The 23,419-nt window shown below is 42.4% G+C and overlaps 1 protein-coding gene across 3 annotated transcripts in view; it reads right to left on the reverse strand.

The window, feature by feature from the left end:
* Positions 1-23,419, reverse strand: part of LRIG1 (leucine rich repeats and immunoglobulin like domains 1) — a 470,674-nt gene that overhangs the window by 272,910 nt on the left and 174,345 nt on the right. For all 3 annotated transcript variants that reach the window (XM_072941642.1, XM_072941643.1, XM_072941641.1), the window contains exon 4: positions 8,535-8,654. The gene's annotated coding sequence lies outside the window, so the exon portion shown is untranslated. The remainder of the gene's footprint in view (positions 1-8,534; positions 8,655-23,419) is intronic.

Here is a 23,419-nt window from a genome sequence, read left to right on the forward strand (position 1 = left end):
AGAAACGTTTCACATCTTTAGCAGGATATTGACAAGAGCCACTGTCAAATGGAAACTATGTTTCAGAAACATCTGGCAGGACTAATTTGGAGAACTGATGTCTTTTTTTTTTTTCTCACAAATTTAACACCCAACAAAATACAAGGTGTGTCTGAAATGCACACGGGTCAGAGATTAGATCACTAAAGATAAATTACTGTCATTCCCATATGATCTCTGATGATGGTTTTAACGGGCCTTTTGGGTCACAAGCCACCATTCGCAAAGAACCCAAAGAAATTTTCGTAAAGCTCACAACAGTCTGAAGGTTCTCTGTTCTGATATTTTTCTCTTAAAGGCAACTCTACAGAAGAAAACTAAGAAAAGCTCATGACTTTCATAAAATTCCTCCGTTATTTTATTTTGTGATTAAAGGTGACTGTTTTTGTGGTCCCACAGACTGGCCTGTTTCCTGCAACAGTGAGACAGACTCATGGATGCGGAAGAAGAGGGAAACAGAAGACTCAGGGAACAAGCCCTGTAGATGTGACTACTCTGGTTGCTGTGCCTGAGCCTGCAGGTGTACATGTTCACTCTTCCCTGGAGAAAAGGGCCAGAGAAGAATCACACTTGTAGTTGATTCTCAATTTGAGTCCATCTACTGGATGGGAACATTCAATGCTATTTCATCTAAGTTTTTCAGGTTAGTGGCTTAGAGTCATTTTTTTAGTTTCATGAAGGAAAATGTCAAATTTTAATCTTAAAAAAGATTTTCACTACCTCTTCTCTCTCTTTCTAAGGTCCCATCTTTAGCTTCTCTCTTCTCCTTCATTTGGCAATTGCCTATAGCCTCACCTGGATAGTCAACGGTACTGCAAACTTAGTTAAGCTCAACCAACATATATTGACTGAGATTCTACTGGGCGGTGAAGTGGCACAGATGACTTTGAGGTCCTTGCCCTCAAAGAGCTGATTTTTAGAAAGGCAGATACAAAAAAAACCCCATTTATTTTATTTCAAAACAATATGGTAAGTACTAAGTTAGAGTTATACTCAGGACGTGATGGGCAGCATGGAGGAGGGCATCTGTCTTTGGAAGTATGAAGTTCAGTGGCGGAGACAGTATCTCGATTTAGTCCTGAACAAGCTATAATTGCAACCACTTTCACAGCTCTTACCCTACATGCCTTAGTTTCCTCATTTGTGCAAAGCTGATGATAATAATCATCTACCTTTAGGTTGTGGTGGGGATAATATATGCATATAAGTAATTTGATCAACATGCAGAATATAGTTTAAATAACTGAGTCATACAGTGAGTGAGTGGTAGAGGTGGGGTTTGAACCAGGTGGTGGGGCTCCCGAGTCCATGCTGTGAATCATGATGCTATCCTGTGACAGTGGGGACAGACGACAGGTATGACAGCCAGAGGGAAGAGTGTGGTAAAGGCATGGATGGGTGAAATCACACAGATAGGGCTGGAGACACAGTCCCAACTTACTAGAGTGTGAAGTTCAAGGCAGAGGGTGTCAGGGGATGAGGCTGGAGCATTAGGAGGGACTGGGACACAGAGAGACTCAAACCATGCTAAGGAGCTTGACAGACATCATCCGGACAACGGGTTCCAAACAGAGGGTGCAGGAGGTGTGTGTGTTGATGGGGAATAGGCAGATCTCCAGTTTTGAGAGATGACTCTTGCAGTGAGGCCCAGGCAGAAAAGATGAGAACAGTACGACCTGTCAGACTGAAATTGCATCAGACTAAACAGGAGATAAATACACTGCACTAGAGCAGGGGAAGTGAGATGCAGAACAGGGGCCAGCTTTGACAAATATGGAGGCCGACTGGCAGGGCTTTGTGGCTGTGACAGCAGCCTTGGAGATGGCCCCTGATGCTGCCTGCCTCCTGATACTCCTGCTCTTCTGTAGTTTCCTCTTACACTGTGCCAGGGGTGGTCAGTGTGACCAACAGCATATGGTAGAAGTGGTGACAGGTCACTCTTGAGATTAGGTTACAGAAGACTGGGCCTTCTATTCTGAGCTCTTTCTCTTGAGTCACTTGCTATGGGGAAAACTAGCTGCCGTGATGGGAGCTACCCTATAGAGAGACCGACATGGCAGAGAACTGAAGCCTCCAGCCAACAGCCGGCAAGGAACTGAGGCCTGCCAATAACATGAGTGAGCTGGGATGTGTGTTCTCCAGTTCTGGTTGAGCCTTGAGACACCTGTACCCCCAGCTACAGCTTGACGGCTGCCTCATGAAAGGCTGAGTCAGAACTACTCTGATAAGTCTTGATTGGATGCCTGACCCTCAGAAATTGTGTGAGATAATAAACGGTGGTTGTTTCATGATGCTTAAATTTTGGGACAATTTGTTATGCAGCAATAGCTGCCTACTACAGTAACTTAAGAAATGGAAGAAACATCTGTGATGGCACAAGGCTTGGATGGCTGAGCAAACAGTAGTATCAGGAACTGAACCAGGCCCAGGGCTCATAATCTTCCTCCTCTGATGGGCTCTTCCCCATGACTTCTCCATCCTACTAATGGTACCACTGTTCTCCCACTGACCTAGGCTCATCACTGCAGAGCCAGCAGTGCCTTTTATGTAGCTGATACCAAGGTCTGAAGATACCATTTTCAAATAGTTTCCACTCCTGTCTCTCCCATTTTCTACCATTCCAACTGTACTTCCCATCTTCATTACATTTTTTACTACATTTTAGCTGTAAAATTATGAAGCTTCTTAATCTCCTGCCCTGAGTTTCTCCTTGCTTGATATTGATAAAAGATATCTTCCTAAAGTACCACCTATCACTTCCTTAGCAAATAAAGCCCAAATAAAGTCCAATAAAGTCCAACAAAGTCCAAGCTCCTTAAGAATGTGTTTAAATCTCCCCCTTCCACCCCTAATCTCAGCCTCTCTCCGCATCTTCCCAGCATCTGCCTGTATCTTATTCAAATCACAACAATGGACAAAACCTTTGCCCTTATGGTTTCTGCCTCTTGCAATGCTCTCTCCTTCTTTTCAATTTTTTAGTTCCCTGTCATAGGCCGCCTTGAAATTTACCTCTTTCATGAAAACTTTTTCTATCTAAATAACTAAATATGACTTAGCTTTCCTCGGGGGTCCTCATGCAACTTTCATATCTCTTTGGTGCCACCTGTATCACTTGTGCATGTATATTCTTGCCTTTTCTCTCTTACTAGATCTTGAACAGACCGAGGTTGGGGTTATGTCATATTCATTTTTGCCTGGCATGTGGAAGAGTGCTTAATAAATTTTTGATGAGTGAATAAATTCGCTTTCACGGCTGAGCCTCCCTAAACTACCTAAACATAAGGCAATTTACCAAGATTTGTTATGCTGTTTCTTACCACCTCTTTGGTCAAAATTTTATCATCCAACTACACAAATAAACTATACGGATAGTCAAATAAATGCAAGTCACTGTATTTCACTAAGCTTAGTGCCACAATGATTTATACCAAATAGAAAGAAAAATAAAACCAATTCAGTATTTTAGGTCTAGAAAAATCAAATCTGTTGACACACATGGGTAAAATAGTTTTCCATGACTCAAAGCTGCCCTTTATAGACTCTTTCCTATGTTCCTGGCCTATGTGGGGACTGTACAATTTTCATAAATCCCTCATTATTCAATAAAAGTCCTAAGACACAGGGACTGCTATCATTTCCATTTTATGGATGGAGAACTCGAAGCTTAGAGAAGTTGAGTAATTCACCTAAAGTTGCACAGCTAGTAAGAGGGGTAGCTGGAATCTGAACTGAGGATCGACGCTCTTAAAGGCTGCCCTCTGTACTTCCATTTCTGCAGGGCAGCAAATCAATTTGTACATGTTTTGGGGGTGGATGGTTGTATGCTTTTATTTTTCCAAGCATTTGCTCTAATCAGAGACAGGATCCATGAAAGAAGAGGCAGGTTTATATCTTCCTGGCCTTGCTGGGCATGTAAGAAGGCTCTTCCTTCCAGCTCTGGTGTGTCTCTACGTGTCCCCCTTGATGCGCTGCTCCCAACGCAAACTCCTTTTTGCTTCTGTCCCTGCCACCCAGACTTTCCCAGAGAACAACCTAGTGTGTCAGCATCTCGGAAGACCTGGTGTCAGGACACTTGGAGTCACCTCATTTTCCTCTCTCTCTAGTAAAAGGCCTGAGTGTCGATGTGGAGGAGGAGACAGAGTGAGCAGGGTTCTGGCCCTTGGCTGTACTAACAGAATGTTGTTAAATCAACCACAGCCTCCAAGATTTGTCACCTTCCATAGGAAATGACCATGCCTTTTTCATCATTGTACCTTCTAGCACAGTACCTGGCAGAGGGCTCAGAAACTGCTGAACTGTAGCTCAGAGTTCTAGGGCGGTGCTGGTCATTAGAACTGTCTGCGGAGATGGAAATGTTCATTATGTGTGCTGTCAGAGATGGCGACTGAGCACCTGGAAGCTGGCTAGGGTGCCCAAGGAGCTCATTTTTAAATTTTATTTAATTTCAATGCATTTAAATTTAAGTAGCCACATAGGACTAGTGGCTGTGTATTGGACAGCACATTTCTTGACTATAAAACTGGAAAATAATTCACAATCTGTTTATCTTATAGGGCTGTGGTAAGGGATAAAGGAAATGATGGAAATAAAAGGCAGTATCATATAATGAAATCAGATGACCTGGTTTAAATACCAGCACCAACCCTCTGCTATCTCTGTGACTTTCAGTTAAGTTTACGCAACCTCCCTGAGTGTCAATTTCCTCATCTGAAAAATGGGTTTAATGACAACTATCTCTTACAGAGGGGTCAAGTGGATTAAATAAGATAATAGATATAAATTGCCTAGCACATTACTTGGCACACAGTAAGTGCTCAACAAATGGTACCCTTAAAAAAAAAAAAACAGTGTTCTTGAAAGCACAGAGCTTGCATAGGGGCAATATACGATCACTGTGGGGAGGACCCTGTGGAGCCTTCCAGGGCTCCACAGTCAGGCCGCTCCCCCATATCCTCTGCTGCAGCTCCTCTCTGAAGTACCCAGGTGATAGTATCTCCTGTATATTTCCTGAGTTTTTCAGCTCTACAAACCACCACCAAAGGGAAGAAACGAACTACTTAGTGATCGAGAGCACGTGCCACCCCCCGCCCCTAGACCTTCTGGCGCCTAGGGCTTGACAGCATTGACAGCCCTGTCACCTCAACATCCACCCATCTGAGAATTGCGCACAAGCTGATCATGTACCATGTGACCCCCTTCCTTTACCTGGCCTTTAAATATGCTTTGCTGAAACCCTTGGGGGAGTTCGGGGTTTTCTTGGGCGTGAGCCATCCCATCCTTCTTGTTTGGCCCTGCAGTAAACTTTTCTCTGCTCCAAACTCTGATGTTTCCATTTGTTTGGCCTTGTGGTGCAGCGGGCACATGAACTTGCCTCTGGTAACATTACCAGCAGGAACTGAAATGGCCCATGATTGCTCCCCTGCACTATGCCTTCTCTGCAGAGGACGTGGCTGTGTCGGACTCTTCCCCTTTCATAGCCCCATTGTGGTCATATATTATTAGACAGCTCATGAATATGTGATACTTCAGGTGCCTCCCTGAAGGATTTCTCAGCTCCTGGTACTAGCTTGGCTTCCCTGGGTGACAGGCGTGCTGTCCCTGCCCGTGCTAGAGGCTGGGATGAGGTCTGCTCCCTAGGTCTTCTCCTGCTGGCCTCCCGACACTGGTAGTTTTCCTTGGAGGCTTTGCAGCTGAGACAGGCTTTGTCTGGACAAGCAGCGGCTGGTCTGGCTAGTGCAGCAGCAAACATCCTTGATTGTTTCTCTTGGTTTTGGCTGTTAATCCCCTTTTCTGTTTATCCCCTCAGGAGCCCAGGCTCTAGGCGTGGGCTCTAGACCCTGGAGCTTTGGGAGAGGAAAAGCAGATGTTCCTCGACTGTCACTGCCACGGGCACCGGCCATGTTTGTGGTGGTGTTACCGATACAGCCCTGAGATGGCACGAGCTTCAAGTTGTCAAGGACAGGCCCTGGCCCTAGTTACTGAAGCTGTCGCCAACGTTTTACAGCTCCCCGCCGGCTGCCAGCCTGGGAAAGTTCAAATCGCTGGAAAGAAGCACCTCCTTCCTCCCAGCCTGATGCCAGAGCGACAGAGCTGTTCGCAGTGTCTGGGAACCTCTCCCAGTTCTCATTGCTTTATGGTCTCAACTTTACCCTGTGACATCGTGCAGGTCCATCTGCAGGGGTGAAGCTCTGATTTCTTCTTCAGCAAATAATTGGTGAGGGAGAAGCATCGGCAGGTGCTGACAGTTGTGGAGCGAGCCTGGAAGCCAATCGTGGCACCTTATCATATACTGACTCGTTTGTTTATTGGCTGCCTTTACTGACAGAAAGTAAGGCCCACGAAGGCAGGGGTATTGTCTAGTGTGTTCATCACTGTGTCCCCAAGTCATGGCACAGTGACATTCCTTAATGGATATGTGATGAGTAAATGAATGATTCTCTCTTTACTGATGAAACTTACTAAAAATTGAAGTACAGTTGATTTACAAGGTTTCAGGTGTACAGCAAAGTGATTCAGTTATATATATGTGTGTATACAGACACACACACACACACATATAATTTTAGATTCTTTTCCATTGTAGGTTATTACAGGATATTGAATACAGTTCCCTGTGCTATACAGTAGGTCCTTGTTGCTTATCTATTTCACGTATAGTAGTGTATATCTGCTAATCCCAAGTTCATAGTTTGTCCCTCTCCCATTTCCCCTTTGGTAACCACCAGTTTGTTTTGTATGTCTGTGAGTCTCTCTCTGATGAATTTTTTAAACCAAACACATAGCCAGAAAGCTCTTGACTACAAATTTGTCTGCAAAAGAACCAGAAATATTGATCTGGCAAACTCACGAAATCACTGACTCAATGATGCTCCATAACTCTTCCCCCCCCCCTCCTTCCCTCTCTCCTTCCTTCCTTATCTTCCTTCACCTGCTCACTTTTTCATTCATCTAATATTCACTGGACACATGAATAGCAAGGCTTGTAGTATATACATTAAAAAACTCATCCCGTGTATGTGAAAAAAACCAGGGGCCTCTCTACTGTGTGAGAGATGAAGGTTTACTGGCGCTTAGAGAATCTGTTGAAAGATAGGATTAAAACTAGAGATAAAACTTGAACCAGGCAGTTTACAGCAATGTCCTAAAAATCTCCTGGGGGAAGCAAACGTCAGCAGGGAAGCGAGAATCTTGTTCAGATATTTTTATGGTAGGAATATTTCCTGGACTTAAGTCACAGATTCAAAACATGCAACACAAATCTATTCTACTGAAAAGACAAACAAAATTCTTCTTAAATGTGAAGAATACGATGCCAGCTGGTAATATAAGTAGTTGGGGGTCTGGGCTGACCAAAATAGAGAACATTGGTCCAAAGCAGGAGTCAGCAAACTACCGCCCATAGACTAAGTATGTCCCACAACCTGTTTTTATAAATAAGTTTTATTGGAAAGCAGTCAGGCTCACTTGTTTACGAATGGTCTCCGGCTGCATTCATACTATGCAAGCACAGTTGAGAAGTTTTGACGGAGACCGTATGGCCTGCAAAGCTGACAACATCTACTCTCTGGCTTTTGACAGAAAAAGTCTGCTGATCTCTGGTCTAAAGGAAAGATGTTCTGATGCCAAATGAGAGCCTTTTAAAAGAAAACACTCTCCACATTGAGTTGGGTTCAGGGATGTTTATACACCTGCTTTCCCTATTGATGAAAAGTGGCCAACAGTTCATATCATGACATCATCAACCCCCAATATGTTACTGCTCTCTGTAACTCTCTGTAGTGTGGCCACTAAGCTAATGACCTGAAATCATTTTCTATAAACCAAACTGTTGACAGATCCAAGTATTCTCCCTGCAGGCTTCCCACTGGACTGCCCTTTTGCCCTCTCAGGTCAGAGCTGAATCAGACAATCACATCGCCTCAAGTTCATTCTGAGGTTTGATTTGGCGTTCAGGAGCCTTAGAACCGAAGATTTCTTCACCTGTGCTTGTTTTGTGATTATAGGTCTCCAAATGCCCATAAACTTGATTAAAATTGTCCCTTCTCTGCCTTCTCATTTCGCATGTGGATTGCTTATGATTTGGAGTTACATAATTCTTGGTTTCCCAATAAAGAAATCCGCAGGTGGTATGCCTTTTTTGTTTTGCAAGTCACCTCCCTGTGTAAAAATTTGGAGCCAGGTGTCTCTCACTGAGCCCATCAGACCCAAGTGTCAAGATCTCTGAGGCCTTCCTTAAAACCCAGCCCTGACTTTTAAAATCCTAAAATAAATATTTTCAAAGAAGGGCTAAAGCTTTTGGCCATTCTCTCTTCTCTTCAGAAAGTGAAAAATGGGGTCCTCCTCCACTGGTTTGGTGATAAAGCCTTGCTGGAAAAGCAATAATTTAAACAGCAGTTTCCAGACATCCATTTAATACAGTTCTCACAATCCAACAAGGTTCTTGTCACCCTTCTATGAATGAGGAAATGGACACCCAGCGAGTTCCAATAACTTACCCAGGGACACACAGCTACTGAGATGCACAGACAGGATTCAAACCCATGCTCTTGCCACTCTGCTGTTCTTCCCAACAAAAGCACTGGAATGAGGACCACAGAGTTCTCGGAGATCAATACCTAGAAAAAGAGTTGATATCCTGTAGTCAGGAGGTTAGAGAATACTATTAGAAATGGAAGTTGGTTTATAGAATCTTAACCAGTGTGCAATGAACAGTGATTTGGGTTGTTATTTCAAATGGAAATGGAGTTGGTGGGCATCTGGAAGGTGGTGGAAGGCCAGGGAGGGGGGACTACATTAAATTTCATTTTCGTTGGAGAACCATGTATAGGAAGAAGCCAAATGTGGATGACATGGTGAGGTGGGGTCCAAGTCAGCTTTAAGAAAACAAATACTCTTTCAGTCATGGAGAGTTTGTTAAAAAATAATGGATCTCACCCAAAGATGAGGGCTAGACTGTCCTATGACACAAATCCTCCTGTCCTTGGCCCACTTTTCCTCTCCCCTCCACTCACATGTTTACTGAGTGCTGACTCAAGGCTAGGCTTCAAGTGAGATCTTGAGGATATAAGGATAATATGACATGTATCTTGCTCTCCAAAATCTTAAGTTTAGGGCTTCCGTGTTGAATCTGTTCTTCCCACTTCCCCACCTGTGGGGATGGAGAATGCTGGGGATACCAATGAAATACAACCCAAGCTATTTTTAGGGTCCACAACATCACAGCATACGCCACAATGTTTTTCCCTAAAATTTGAGGTTTTGTCCTAGGAAGTGCCTTCCAGACATCTCTCTCTGCCTCATCATTGCTCCTTCTTACCTTCCTAACCCCTAAAACCACAACTCCACATTCAGCTTCTTTTGATCCATGGGGATACAGGCTAAGGGAAAGAGGAGGAATAATTGGCTTATTTCGGCTTTCCAAGCAACCCAAAAGCAGGGAGAAAATGCATAAATAAAATACTGCTGTAGTTAAACGCACACTCTCCCTTCAAATTACTCATCCTTGTTTAGGGACCCCAAGGAAACAGGGGTAGGTGGAGACGGGATGACATCATAAACACCCAGTTTCTACTAGTAACTCAGAATATTTCATTAACTGTTAAAATCTTTAAAATATCTCTACTTTAAAAAAAAATCATATCCATAGAATGTACACCACCAAGAGTGAACCCTAAGGTGAACTATGAACTTTGGGTAATAATGGTGTGTCCTCATAGGTTCATCGATTTTAACAAATGTATTACTCTGGAGGGGAATGTAGATAGTGGGAGAGCTGCCTGTGTACGGGTGGGGGATATATAAGAACTCAGCTCAATTGTGCTGTCAACCTAAACTTCACTAAAAAATAAAGTCTATATTAAAAAGTCATACACATTCACAAAGTCATTGGAAAAACTTGTCAAAACTGTAGAAAAGTCAAAGAAGAAGGTGAAAACCACACAGCATCCTCTGCTCCTAATGTGAGATGAGTAGGGTTAATAATTTAGTTATCATCCCTCAAGGCATTTCTCTGGCCACACTTGTCTGTGCACAAATCTCCGTAAACAGGGATAGAGGTGTATGTCTATGTATGTGTGTGTCTGAATGTGTGTATATCTGTGTTTCACCCAACATGTTTCAATTAATATTGATTTACATAACTTTTAGTAGCTGCATAGTACTGCATATATGAATATGTCATCATTTACCCAACCAGCCTCTTACTTGAGAATCAGTTTGGATTTTTTTGTTTTTGCTCATATAAATAATGCTGTAGTGAACATATCTTTTTTTTTTTTAATGGAGATACTGGGGATTGAACCTAGGACCTCCTGCATGCTAAGCACGTGCTCTACCACTGAGCTCTACCCCTCACACCCCAACCACAGTGAACATTTCTGAATGTATATCCTTTGCCTATTATGATCTTTGTCGAATCTGTGCATCTTTGCAGTCCACACCACATTTCGGGGGAAGTTACGGGTTATATATACTTCATACACACTGTGCGTGTAGTTCTTTTTACAAAGTAAACTTCTAGGCAGAGAACCTTGAATAATTCTAGGTCTAACACTTCTGTTAGAAAAAAAAGAAGAAGGTTTGACTATGAGATCACATATGCAATGCCTGTAGCTCGGGGCACTGAACATAGTACGTGCTCCAGATGTAATAGCTAACAGGACCATTGTTGTCGTTTCTTTTGTTTCGGTCCCAGTGTCTCTGCAGAAGAAGACTGGAGCATGGCACAAAGTGGCCTGAACCACAGAACAGGCAAAGGGAGCCCATTTCTAGTCCTTAAAAGCTTCTGACTCTGGCTGTAATCAAATGTGAGTTTTAGAAACATATTGGTCAACCCAAGAATGCAGCCCACCTAACTATCCTCTCCAGACCCTCAGTAAAATAGCAGTGAAACAGCAACATGCAGACTACATACTCTGTTGCTGCCATAATAACAGTCAGATGTGTTTTCTCATTTGTTGTAAAAGAAGGGGGCACATTTTTTTCTGGCTTTTTATGCATTATTATCTCTGTTCTGACTTTCTTACTCAAAGGAAATAATAAGGCATGTTGGACTTTTACACATATCATTCCCTGTCAGATTCTGAGGGCTATCACTTTGTCTTAGAGCTCAAGCTAAGCCCCAGATTAGTCCCAGAGCCTTCAACAAATGCCTTCTAGTACTGTCTGCTTTATCCTCTTTATAATGTGGTTGCAAAAAATATAAAAAAAAAAACCCTGAAATAAAAAACACCTGACTGCTTCCACTCAAATCTACCATGCTTTTTATGAGATTGTACATGGCTCACACTTATGCTATGATCTGGAACATCAACTTCAGGAAAACAAAGCTTGCTATTGGTCAAGGCTCAGAATTAAGGGTCTGTTCTTTGCCCTGAGGTGAGATGGAAGCAAAATTAATGAGCTTAGTTTTAGGGCTGCTAGAGCAAGTAACATTAGTCAATTATCAGTGACCCGAGATCAGTAAAGCAGGAAAAAAAAAGTTGGCTGGAGAGAGAGAAAATCAAGAAGGCTCACTACCACGAGCCTGTGATAGGATTCATTTAAAAACTGTAAGTCATGTTTTATCAGCACTAGAGAAAACAGAGTTGGTAGCATTAAATTTGATCCTAGAAAAAATGTAAAACACACTTTGCCCTGGTGCCTCCTTGATCTGTAATCAATAACTAGTCTCACAGTCGCAGTATCTCCCACGTGAAGTCTCTCCCACGTGAAGTCTCTACCACCTCCTGAGTGAACAGAGGAAGACTTTCTGAATCAAAACCTTCTTTCATCTCAAAGAAATTTAATTAGAAGTAATGAGCATGACTACCATTTATTAAGCACCTACTGAGTGCTGCCTGGCACTGTAACTAGGTCTTTGGCACATGAGTCAGTCAACATCTCTTGAGAGTCTACTGTGTGCCAGGAATTATTCTAGGTGCTAAAAATACAGGAGTTAACCAGATACCCAGAGTCCCTGCTTCCTTAAAGCTTCTCTTCTAGAAAGAGGAGACAACCAACAAGTTCGTAAGTGAACAAACAAGAGGGTCAGCACCACGCAGAGAATTAAAATACAGTAATGACAGAGAACCACAGGGTTGTCAAGAAAACCCCAAGGAGGGGGTATATTTAAGCAGAAACTTTAATGAAAGGAAGATTCAACTCATAGAAGGTGAGGGGGAAGAACTGAATCCTCATATAAACACGGACCCCAGCATCCCTGTTGCAAAGAGGAGGCAAATGAAGCTCAGAGAGGCTAGGCAACTTCCTTACAGTTGTGCTGGGACTCAAATATTACTCACGTGCCTGCTAAGCCTCACTGTGTTGGGAATAATGATGGCGTGGTCTGTTCACCAATGTCTCTCTCAAGAGATCACAGTGAGTGGGAGAAAAGAGAAAAGACAGTGATTTGGGACGTGGACTCTCAAGAGTTTATTGTTGCAGGTGTGACCAAATTGAGTGACAGAAACTTGAGAAGGGAGAGTGCATGGGTGTTATCTAAAGAGCCTGTCCAGTCAGAGAACAGGGGACAGCCAGAACCCATGCATGTCCTTTGGGCTTCTGACCCTCATATTTAATATCAACCTTTTTAAGAGGAACAGTTCCTAAAAAGAATGGTTGTCTTTTGGGAGTTTCATGACCTGCCTTCTTTAACTCATTCACTTAGTGTCCCAAAGAGTAAAATCTGAAAGAAAAAAAAAAAATTCTCATTAGGCTCGAATTTTCACATATTCTGGACCATTGGTCATTTCTATCTTCCTTCAGGGACGTCTTCCTATTTTCTGCAAGCTTGTGACTAGGGATTTGTGATGTGCTTAGACAACTTTTTGGAGGAGGGACCTGTTTTGTTACTCCTTGCATCATTGTGGGTTTGTGTCAACACAGTCAAGTTTGAGACTCTGGCTTAGGCCAGTGGTTCTCAACCTTGGAAGCATATCAGAGCCACCCAATGAGATTTTCAACATATTGGTGCCCAGGCCATATCCCAGTCTGATCAAACTAGACTCTCCAGGTGTGAAGCTCGTGCATCCCTGGTTTTTAAGGCTCCTCATGGGGTTCCAATGTACCATCAAGATGGAAATGGAGTGGCCTGGAGCCTCTCTCTGGTATAACTTGACATAGGGCAAGATTCAGTATAGGAAAATTAGCCCTGAATTGCATCTATAGAAATACACTCTTCCAAGTTCCCAAGAGCTGCCCTTAAACATTAGTCAAACTCTGTCCTTTGATCGGAAAGGCACCTTTACCAAATACATATATTTATGTCTGTGGTTGTCTTAAAAGCTGTGTGAGTATAAGAAATACTCGGGAGAACTTGTAAAAGGCAGATTTCTGGGTCTTACTTCTAGGTAGTCACTGATTCAGCAGGGTCAGGGCAAGGCCAGGGAAACTATATTTTTAACATGTACACCCAGGTGATTCTGATGCAATTTGCCTTTGGTGCAACTTTAAGGAACAATGCCTTAGAAGAATGCTCTCAACTAAGGGTGATTTTCTTTTTTCCTTCAGGGGACATCTGACAATGTCTGGATCTTCAGTTGTCACAGCTGGTGCGTGTGCGTTACAGGGATCAAGTGAGTAGAGGTCAGGGACACTGCTCAACATCTTATAATGCAGTCCCCACAGTGAAGAGCTCTCTGGCCCCAAGTTTCAATAGTGCTGAGGTTGAGAAACCCCATCTTAGATTAACAACTCTTCTGAATCAGTCTCCTTCTCTCCTCGCCTCAAAGAAAACTGTTTAGAATCCTCTTTAGAACTTCCATAGCTCTTCTCGCATTAAAAATCCTTTTTGTGTGTGTTTCATCTCCCCAATAAAAGAAAACTTTCTTTAGGCCTGGATCCTTCCTTCATTCATTTTTGCGTCTGGCTCATCCCTTTTCCAGCATACGGTTTTCACTCCACAAGTGTTTATGCTGTTTTAAACAAAAGTCATTCAAAATCCCTTTGGGATGAACCACAGAATGGTTTTGTGAGTAGTAACCATGACTAGTGTTTACAGGGAGAAGGAAAACTCAGGGGCTTAATTTTCAATCTAAAAGTTTAATACAAATCCTCCAGGTTTCATCGAAGACAATGGCTCTCCAAGTATTTTTTTTTAAACATTCACCAAATATTACAATTGCTTCTGGACCTGCCCGGAGAGTCTGCAGGTAAGTCAGCTACGTGAACACAAGGACCACGCAAGGCGCTCCACCATCACCGTCACCGAGGATCCTGGCTGGCTGTGTCTCCTGTGCTATCTCGCTACCAGTTGGCAACTCTGAGCAAACTAACTCAGTCCCTGAGCCAACCCTGAATTCCAGGGAATCAAAAGCCTGCAAATAACTCTACAGATCTGTGAGGAAATTGAGCAAGGAAACAATGCCCTCGATGGCTCTAAAAATAGCTGGGTAATAACCTTTGAAGATCTTTCAAGAAGATGCACTTAACTGCACAAAGTGAAGCAGCAAAGGGCTCATTTGTTTGTTGACAGGATCTGTCTCTATGTAGTTAGCAGACTTCAGAGCGTTGGATACCCAATCAATATTTGGGTACCATGGAGTTACTACGCTCCTGGGTTGACCATAGTTAAAGACAAGAAACTATCCTTAGTGAGACTGACCTGACTTCATTTTTGACTAAATTGATCATATTAAGTTTTCTTGACTTTGATTTTTATTCCAACATTAACACTTGGCACGAATATTGTGGTGAAATGCATTCACTGCTCCTTCAATTTTATGTGTTGGAGCAATCTATCAGCACCATCACCTCTTTAAATGCGTCTTTAAAAAGTATTCCACCTCCAGCAAGATTGCTGAATAGAGAAATGACTATCACAGATTGGTTATGAAGTTTGAGCAATTTAGCCATTTTCCTCCTGTGGTTAATCACCCACAGAATACTTTGTTTGCTCTTTTTCTTCTTCGTGGTTTAATTTTCAGGCTTGGCAACCCGTGCGAAAGTGACTTGGAGTTATGAAAAGTATGAAAACGTGTTTGTTTCAGATAGTTGGCTGGGTTCTTCATCTGCCGGAGGCCCAGCACAGGTGTGAATATTTGTTTATAATCCAAACCCAGCAAAGTAAACAGTACCATTTTGCACCCCCTTTTTTTCACTCCCATACAATGCTTTGGGTATTTTCTTTGTGATGGTCAGTGACTTTGTTTAACTCGAAAAAAGCCTGAATAGAAAGGAAAGGCCTGGAGACACGTAACTGTTTGTACAAGGGCCTGAAGTGACTGACGGCTCAACTAAGCTGGGCGCAGAGCCCCGACATTTTGTCAGCTCCCCCGAGGAGCCAGACGTGCTATCCACGACACACCTGTCAAGTGCTGAGAGAAAAACAGCTCTGTCATACGTTGCCTTTAAGGCTACATACGTGCCCTTTAACCCTAGAACCCCTTCTGGAGTTTTCCACTGGGTATCCAAATCCTTTCAAATATTTCCAGCTGGACATCTGCACTGTAACGGCAGCTCAGCATCTTAGCACTGGTGGTCATTGTTCAGGGAATTCCCCTTCCCCCCATTTTTTTCCTCCCCCTTGGCAAGGACCAGTTCTGAAATCTCCTTGGTAGCAAGAGAGAGGGGGAAGCCCTCATTGTCTAAAACTCAGCCCTCACCTCCCCGTTGAATCCAAGTGTACTCCTGAAAGTAGAATATTTTTGAGGCCACTCAGATTCCTGTCGTCATCTCCAAGGTCTGAAACTCTTGAAGGATCCTGCAAGACTATAAACTCTTCCAGGCCATGACGACCAGTGTCATCCAAGGGCTTGTTTTGGTTTCCCTTCTTGCACAAGAGACAACAACAAAGAGGAAGAAACTCAGACGCCCCTGACGCCAAGGGTTGGTGTTAAAAAAACAGTACTGAATTTAAGACAATTTGCAAGTCTTTTCTACTACCATGGTAGTAGAAACACCAGCAAATATTATGGGGAGAAAAGAAAAGAAAAGAAAAAGAGGAAAAAACCCAACATGTGAAGTATCACCGGGTGAAAAGAACTCATGCCTAAAGCAATAAATATCCTACAAATGGAAAGGTGCCTCTTCAGTTGGCAGAGCAAGAAATCAGACAGTTAATTAATTGAGTCCATTGAGGGTAATAATGGATTTCATAGAGGAAAACAAAATCGCCTTAAAACTATGTCAGTTGAATTCCAACAGAGTTCTAGGAACCCTTGGGTCAGTTACGGCATTTCTCAAGATAAACTAAAACGGCCTTGGACCGAGTGTCCATAAACCAACAGATCAGCAACAGGCTAGTTTTGGCCAGAATATTTCCACTGTCTCTTCCAGAGATGGTTCCTTTTTCCTCTGGTTTCCCAGATTGTCAGACTCAAGGACCCCAGTCTTTGCGGAGCACATGAAAGGTCATACTCATAGTTCCTCTACAGACATTTTCATTGAAATGAGCTAAAAATAACCAAATGAAAGGAAAATCATCGACTGGATCTTCAGACAGTATTAACATCCTTTCCCCCATTTGACAGCTGAAGAAACTGAGATCCAAAGAAGTGCAGTGGCTTTGCCCCCCCGGTTGTAGAACTAGCAAATGACAACTTTCTATGAAAAGTTCAACTTCTTCGATTCTTTAAAGCCTTGTGCTTAAAGGGCATTGCTTATTCCTAAAGCTGAATGTACACATCATTATGTGTTGGATGTATTGGATATATACATAGGATATGTATATAGTTTAAAAAGCTTGTTTTTTTTTTAAAAATTTATTATTTCTGTTTTTTTTGTAGGGAGGCAGGAAGTAATTAGGCTCATTTATTTATTTTTAATGGAAGTACCAGGGATTGAACCCAGGACCTCATGCATGCTAAGCAAGAACTTTACCACTGAGCTATATCCTCCACCCCTAAAAGACTTGGCTTTTGTTCAGCAAGCTGGCCGTACTGCCACTGTATCTCCTTCCCTTCAGCATGGTTTTCAGGTGCAGTTCAGTCATTAGACTTTCATTGTCCACTCATTCAATACATGTTCACTGTGTGAAAGGTGTTATGGTTGCTAAAGAATCTTCGTGAACCTGAAGATAATTTCTTGTCAACTTTAATGCAAATGTACTGTCATTCATAGTATTCATATAAAAAATGCCAGGAAGCTTCACTTTTGCTACCTTGATATAGCATCAGGCTATCACATTAACAACACTGAAGTACATCACAATTTATTAAAAAAGATTATATATTATAAAATTATATACTATAAAATAAAACCTATTTTATAACATCTGATTGTTTAGAAGCAAACTAGTGGCTCATCATAATTACAATCCTAGGAAAAATTAACTATGAAAGATGATTATCGTTCTCATGATTTTTTTTTTGGTGTCATTCGTGATAACATCTCCATAGTACAGGAATATTAATTTAGCCAGTCCAGGTGCTTGAACTAGCTGCAGTCACTGCTCTATCAAATACCTGGAAAGTCATATTTTTCTAACTGTCTGTTCCAGGGACAACTCTGCATGTAGGAAGCTTTGTGATCTGTCCAGTTTCCTTGGAAAGTCAGCTTATTTCCTCCACCTTCCCTGTTGGAGCCTTGGCTTACTTTTTAGGCATTTTTCCTCACACTTCCTTTAGAGGCTTGCTGTGTACCATCTGCCTGAGATGGCTAAGCATACTCCATCGCCAAAGCCCTAGACAGGTCAGCCTAGTTCATTTTTTTTTTAATTGAAGTATAGTCGGTTTACGATGTGTGTTAATTTCTGGTGAACACCAGTGATTCAGTTATACATATGTATATATATATATATTCCTTTTTATATTCATCTTCATTATAGGCATGTAAGTTATATCATATGGTATTTTTCTTTCTCTTCCTGCAGATCAGCCTAGTTCTCACCTCTTTGCGCAGGCACTTGCTTGGGCTCAAAGCCAACCCAGCTCTCGCATATCAGAGCAGTGGTCCCCGACCTTGTTATTCAGATGCTTGAGTCTCGTGATCTGGGAAGTTGCAAAGGAAGGGGAGGATCAATCTCTGGAAGGAACAATAGAAATGTTCAGGGTCCAGGAAAATTTTTGTAGATCTGTTGGTCTGTGAACACTCCTTCTGGGACGACTTAGTTTATCCTGAGAAATGCTGTTCAAATATTGACTGCTAAGGATGGTGCACTGTCTCTCTGTTTCCTGCACCACCAGCAGTAGCATCACTCAGGCGCTGGTTAGGCATGCAGTATCTTGGGCCCCAGACCCACTGATTTAGAGCATGAATTTCAGCAAGATCCCCAGGTGATTCATGTGCACATTAAAGTTTGACACGACCCCTAGGGTGAGGAGATCCACACGGGTCCCTCTTCAGTTCTGCCTCCCTTATTCCTGGGATTCATGGTCACTGGCTAAGAGGTAATCGCCTTCTAGCCATTTCTTTTTCTTCTCCACCTGCACCTGGCTCATTCTTACCCTTCTCTTTAAGTCTCCTTGTCCTGCATGTCCACTGCCAACCCCCTTCGACCTGACTCCTTTGAGTCCTACTTTTTGACATGAAATATCACCATATACTGTAGACTTTTCCCTGGAAACCTCTCCTGCCTTAATAGAAGCCTCCTTTCCAAGCACAGGCCACTCATTCATCCTTATTTTCTCTGACCCAGAGCAACAAGTAAGAGTCAGATTTCACCTCACTTATCAGGGATGCTTCCAGATCACATTCATTCTAGAACTTTTCCTTGGAGGATTTCTGAACGACGGCACAGAAAAGCTTGATAAATCTAAGTTAAAATTAAGAACAGAGGTTCAACCAAAGACAGTGAAAGCGAATGAAAAAAGCAGACTCTGTAAGTGCATATATCACTCAGGATGAGTGTCGAGGCAGTATAATAAAATCCTATATATTCATTAAAAAATCATACAATATAAGGAAAATGGGAACACGATGATTGAGGCAATCTACAGACCATGAAATGTGAATGTTGCACAAAACACGAGAATGCTCAACTACATTTTTAATTAGGGAAATACATGCCAAAACCTTAGTAAATACCACCTCACACTCAATTAAGAATTTGGACAATACCAAGTGGGGATGATAATATGAAGTAATGGAAACGTACATTCCTGGATGGAGTATAAATGTTTATGATCACATCGTAGAACAAGCTGGCAGCGTCTAGTCAGTTAAAAAAGCCTTTATCCTAGGACGCTAGGTGAGTCCAGAGCAACTCTCACTGAGATGTACAAACACGTTTACTGGAGCAACGTCTGACACGACAAAACTGAAAATAATTTAATGCTCACTAAGGAGAAGGATAAATTATATACTTACAGAGTGAAAAACTATGCAGTAGTTATATGTGAATGAACCTGAGGTAGATATATGCATGTATATAGACAGATATTTATCTATCTATATACATGCATATATATACAGATACAATATAAATATACATATTTATATTTCTACAGCTCAACTTGAATGAATTTCACAATTTAATGCTGAAGAATAAAAGGAAATTGGATAGCACAGGGAATTATATCCAATATCTTGTAATAACCTTTAATGAGAAAGAGTATGAAAACAAATATATTTACGTATATGCATGACTGGAACATTGTGCTGTACACCAGAAACTGACACATTGTAACTGACTGTACTTCAATAAACTAAATAAGTAAATAAAAAGGAAACTGTAGAAAAATGTATAATATATCATTACAAATTTTAAAGACACGGAAAACCAAGGTTTAAGGATACATGTCTATGTGGCAAAACATAAAGCAATGATTGGTGATTATGGGCATCCTGTCTAACAGGAGGTATTTTGGTGGGGGTGGGAGCAGGTGTGAATCTATGAGGATTTACCCAGGGGGCTACAACAGTGTTGGTATACAGCTTTACTTCTTAAGCTGACACAAAGGCACTGATTATATTTTCTTTGTACACTTTTTTTTGGGGGGGGGTCTGAAATACTGATCAAAGTAAATTAAAACAAAGTAGTTTCTCCCTTTAAGACCACATAACTCAGTCATGTCACCCTGTCCCCACTGTCATCACTGCAGACTGATGAACCATCACCAGTACCTAGCCGACAATTTTCCTCTCCATCCTTCCCGCCATCACCTGCCTGCTTTCAGCAGCCCTATTGCTCCTGGTCCTCCCATGCCCCAGCAACCCTGAACATCATTTGCCCTAGGAACTTACAAGCTGCATTTCGGAGTTTGTGGGATGTAGCTCTGTCCCACCTCCAAACTCAGCTAGCGCTACTCAGCCCTGGTTTTCCAGGCTGTGGTCTGACGGTCCTTCTGCTCCCACCTCTAGGCTCACGAGCGGCTCCACCTGCCGACATACCTGTTCCTTTGTCCCTAGGGTGCCTGACTCCTCGTTTTCAAATTCCATCTTAAATATCACCTCCATTAATATTCCTTGTTACTCTTTATCATGCTCCTTTATAGCACTTCTTGCTGTCTTTATCCAATGTTGTGTCTGCTTCCTCATTTAACGTCTGTTTCTCCCACCACTAGACTGTATTCCCTTGCAGGGAGGCATCTTGAGTGTCATGTTTAATATTTAGGGGCAGAGCCAAAGTTCTCAGAGTAGAACCTTCACCTGAAACCACTCCCCATAAGCAAGCAAGTAAAGGAAAAACGCTGGCTGTGCACCTGTGGCTTTGCAGCGAGTACCCTAGCTCTCCCCCATCCAGCCAGATGCTTAGCCTGGACCTTTGCCGCAGAGAAATGAGGGAGCTGCCCTGGGACCAGCATCTCCCTAGCGGATCCTCTTCCTGTGCATAGGAAGCACATAGGAAATATTTCTTGATGAATCAATGTATTTGTGAAAGTTTGAAAATCATCAGGCTGGGAAATAAACTGCAGCTCCCCTAGATCAATAGGAGCAAGAAAAGTGGTTGGAGGTCAGCCTTCCCTGCCCTCTTCATCATCCACTACTTGCCCATGTCAGTCTCTTCCAGGACAAAGGGCAACCAAACCAAACCAGCCAACCAGCCAACCAAACAAGCCTGCCTTTTGATGTGTGCGCTACACAGAACCTTCAGATCTGAAGAATCAGGGCACTGGTGGAGGTAAGTGCTGAAGGAGCTTAACTGATTTTGAAATAAAATCGTTAATTACTAAAGTGTTTCTGGACACAACTTAAGCATCCTCTCAGTCCATCTTAAAATAAGTGGCCAGCCTTTCAAAAGGTTGGGATTGCTGTCATTACAGCAGTAAGCAATGGCACTGCAGGACAGAGAACAGCAGTTAGTGACCTCTAATATGTGAGACAGGTTAGACGTGATGAGGAGTTAAGAAAGCCAAACCCAAACAGAAACTTCTCAGTTGCCCCGCTGCGGGTACACGGGTTGTCATGGCTGCACCTTCACTGGGCAGGTGCGTCCAAGCACATTTTCTCTTGAGGCTCCCTTTCTCACTGCCTATTGTGACTGTCCACAGGCTTAAAATGAAACATGGAGAGACAGCAAACATGTGGTCTGTGTGGGCGTATTTGTGTTTCTGTGCAAACAAGATTGACTTCTTTAGAAGAACTACACAGCGGGAACTGGCTTCAGGCAAAGCACAGGGTAGTACTGTATGGGGGAGAGAAGGGGAGTGAAGGCGGGGGGTGGGCGCCGGATATTCGGGCATGTGAGTGGGCCGTCTGGGTCAGCACAGGGACTGAGACTGAAATGGAGGTGAGGTGGAGGTGACTGTCGCAGGGCAGATGAGTATGAAGATTAGGCAGCTGCTCTTTCTGAATAACCATCATAAACCAGGTACTGCTCCCCGTCACTTAGAATTGCTTATTACTTTTAGAGACGCTCCGAGATACTCTTGTTTTCCCTCTTTAACATGTGAAGCCATGGAGGCTCAGAGAAGTTAAGCAATTTGCGTAAGGTCACAGAGTTAGTGCCAGAGCTAAGATGGTAATCTAGAATTGTCTATCTCTAAAGTTTGGGGTCATGACCACCATTCCACGCTCTGCCTCCAGTTGGCAGAATAGTCTGGAGCCCAAGAGAGAGATTAAGCTTAGAGTTGTAAGCTTACACAGAGGAACTTTCTTAGACGATAACAAAGAGAAGAGAGAGAGAGCCAACCTCCAGGAGCTTCACTAAGGTGTGTCATAAAGCAAAGTCCTGAGGAGCATCCAGACTTCGTGTGCAAGAAATATGTTCTGTTGTTCCTTAATTTGGGGATAGACTAAAAGAAAAAAAAAGTCAATATGAGGTTGAGGTGAAGGAAAGAGGAGTAAAAGGAATAGGGAAATAGACCAGAAAAAAAACCCACTAAAAATTACTGACCAATTACCAAATGCTTACATTGCTGATGCTGGGTTTTGAAGTGAACTAGATCTTACATGGACAACTCCACAGTCCAGGGTGGGATGCTTAAGGGATGTATTTATTTAATGATAGTTAAAGACATTTCTGGGCAGAAGGAAGGAGGTCAGTAAACACCAACATAATGTGTAATGAATGCATGCCTCACTATGGGTAGAAGAGAAACCTTGTCTGATGCGTTATAACCGATGCTATTTCTATCTCTAGAGCTTTACTACTCAAAGTGTGATCCATAGGCCATCACCTAAGAGCATCACCTTGATTCACTGAAATAGAACTTGCATTTTATTAATAGGATCCCCAAGTGATTCAAACATGCAGGAAAGCCTGAGAAGTGCTGCCCTAGAATCGTACTGTGCCATCCTGGCAACTTGGTGAACTCCTATTCATCCTTCAACACCTGGCTCAGATATCATTTTTTTTTTTTTAAAGACTCCTCTAGCAATGCCTGCTAAAGTTAATCCCTCCTTCCTCTCTGCTATTTCTCTGGACCTCCTACTTATCTCTGTCCTGTGCTCATCACACTGTGTTGCTGACATGAGGAAAGGGACAGTGCTGTGTTCTCACTTTGGTATTCTAGGGTCAGTCAGCCATGTCACTTCTTTTTTTTTTTTAACATTTTTTATTGATTTATAATCATTTTACAATGTTGTGTCCAATACCAGTGTTCAGCACAATTTTTCAGTCATTCATGGACATATACACTCTCATTGTCACATTTTTTTCTCTGTGATTTATCATAACATTTTGTGTATATTTCCCTGTGCTATATACAGTGTAATCTTGTTTATCTATTCTACAATTTTGAAATCCCAGTCTATCCCTTCCCACCCTCCTCCCCCGGTAGCCATGTCACTTCTATAAGGTAGATTGTAAAAAGCATTCAGTGACTCACGTTAGCTATTGTTAATCAATTCAAGTCACTCTGCAACAAAAGCTTTTAAATTTCTCTATGCACAAAAATCACCCAATAAGCTTGTTAAATTGGAGTACTGTAGACTCCACTCTCAGAAATTCTGATTCTGCATTTTTTTGGGGGCCCCTGGAATTTGCATTTTTAACCAGTAGCCCTATGTATTTCTGACGCATATGGTCAACATAAGATTCTAGTTTAGATGTATATCTAAATCGGAGTCTGGGATGCTGAGC

This window comes from Vicugna pacos, chromosome 17, assembly GCF_048564905.1.
Source record: "Vicugna pacos chromosome 17, VicPac4, whole genome shotgun sequence".
Lineage (NCBI taxonomy): Eukaryota > Metazoa > Chordata > Mammalia > Artiodactyla > Camelidae > Vicugna > Vicugna pacos.